Consider the following 2,127-nt stretch of genomic DNA (forward strand, 5'->3'; position numbering starts at 1 on the left):
ACCTAACTGCTCCAATTTAGGGTGTTTTTGAGACAATGAAATACAGACCAGGTGATCTGATAAGTAAAAGGAGTTTCTATACCATGAGTTCTGTACATCTATGAAAACAATAAAAGTGATGGATCAAAAACTTAGAAAAAATACACAGAACAAACAGAAGCAAACAGGACTTCGTTGTTAAAGTCAATAAGTATACTTTAAAATGCAAACTATCGACATATTTTACTTTACAGTTTTTTGTGAACTCAACTTTTATATTTTTCTTAATTATTAATAGTTATTAAGTTTAAAGGGGGGGAACCTGCCCATTACAATCTATAATGTACATGAATTATAAAACCAATGGCATTAACCTGATTCTTGAATTTTGGGAGGAGGGAGCTAAGCAGTTCATTAAAGGGGACAGAATCAGAAAGCATTCGCTGCCTTTCTTGGTGTCAGGCACATTCTTGGGAAACATTTTGAAAGAAGCAAAATTTGTCCTTGACACTCTGCAACTTCCTTTTTTTGCACTTTCCCTCTCGCATTTTACTGTCTTTTTTCTCAGACTTTCAAGTGCTTATTGTCCTAATAAGTCTTCCCTAATCCTCCCACAGCAGCACCTAAAATAGTCTTGTTCTCCCCCATTCAATCCTTTATAACAGTGTTCTCCGCTTAGGTGACTGATAACTCTTTACTTCTTCTAGAATGAAGAGTTCCAAACCAATTGAGGGTCACAGAAGTCTGGTGAGGCCTACACACTTCTCAGAATAATTGAACAAAATAAGATATATAAGGTTGCAAAGGAAAGCAATTATATCGAAATGTAGTTTTTAAAAATTTAAGACTTCAAGAACCTTCAGAACAAGCTCTAGTTCTAGAACTAGAGGCACTATATTAAAGAGATTTGAAGACCCGGGTTCTAGCCCTAGTCAAGCTGTAATTAGCTGTATTTGTGATATTGAGCAAGTCTTCTCACCATTCTCGCTGTTAATCGATTGCCTAGCATTTATTGAGTGCCTACAATGGGCCAGGTTCTGTGCAGTGAGAATACAAAGAAAGTAAAAAGATAGATTCTGTTCTCAAGGAACTTACAGTCTAATGAAGGAGACCACATGCAAACAACCATACACACACACATACTCAACATAACTTGGAGATAATCAATAGGGAGAAGGCAATAGCATTAAGAAGTGGCAAGAAAGACTTCGGTCTCTCTGCAGTAGTACATAGGACTAATTGAGATTTAAGGAAGATAGAAGGTAGGGATGAGGAGGGTAGGAATTTTAGGAATGGGAGGCAGCAAGTAAAAATACCCAGTCAAAAGATGGAGTTTCATGTGTTAGAAGAGCAAGGAGGCAGGGTAACTGGATCACAGAATATTGGGGAGTGAAGGGAGGTGGGCAGAATGGGAAATATAAAGTGTGAGAATACTGGTAAGATGGGGTGGTGGCAGGTTATGGAGATCTTTATAAGTCAGAGGATTTTACATTTGGCTTAGAGGTAAGAGAAAGCCACTGGAGTCAGTAGAATGTGTGTGTGTGTGTGTGTGTGTGTGTGTGTGTCTGTGTGTGTGTGTGTGTGTAAAACATGATCAGACCTGTGCTTTAGGAGGATTAATATGACAACTGAATGAAGAATGGACTTCGGTATGGAGAGATTTGTAGCAAGGAAACCAACCAGCAGACTATTACAATAGCTCAAGCATGATGTCATAAGGGCCTGCACCAGGGAGGAAGCTATTTCAGAGTTTCAACTTGTACATCTATAAACTGACTAGATTCGACAAGGGATTTTTTTTTTACTTTCTGAATATCTAGAGGATGCTTAAAAGCCCACATACATCTCTATTTTGTTAAAAAATTGTAATGTAACTAAGTGAAATTTTTTTTAAAAATGAAAGCACCCAGCATGTGGTAAGATAGATTTGTCAAGGATTCTGGTAGAAGAGAGAACCAGTAGGTAGGCATATCTTCCCCAGATGCCTGGCCCCAGGATTAATTCCTTAAACAGTTCCTGTTTTTCAACATTTTTCCTTCCATCTCAATTGAGGTTGTCTAAAATTTCCAATCTATCCCCCCAAAAAATGCCCTTTCCTTTTATTCATGTCATGAGAGAAGAGAGAATTTTGGTTTGGGGAGTTGGAGG

Source organism: Vombatus ursinus, unplaced genomic scaffold (genome assembly GCF_900497805.2).
Source record: "Vombatus ursinus unplaced genomic scaffold, bare-nosed wombat genome assembly UNPS02014791.1, whole genome shotgun sequence".
NCBI classification, from domain to species: domain Eukaryota; kingdom Metazoa; phylum Chordata; class Mammalia; order Diprotodontia; family Vombatidae; genus Vombatus; species Vombatus ursinus.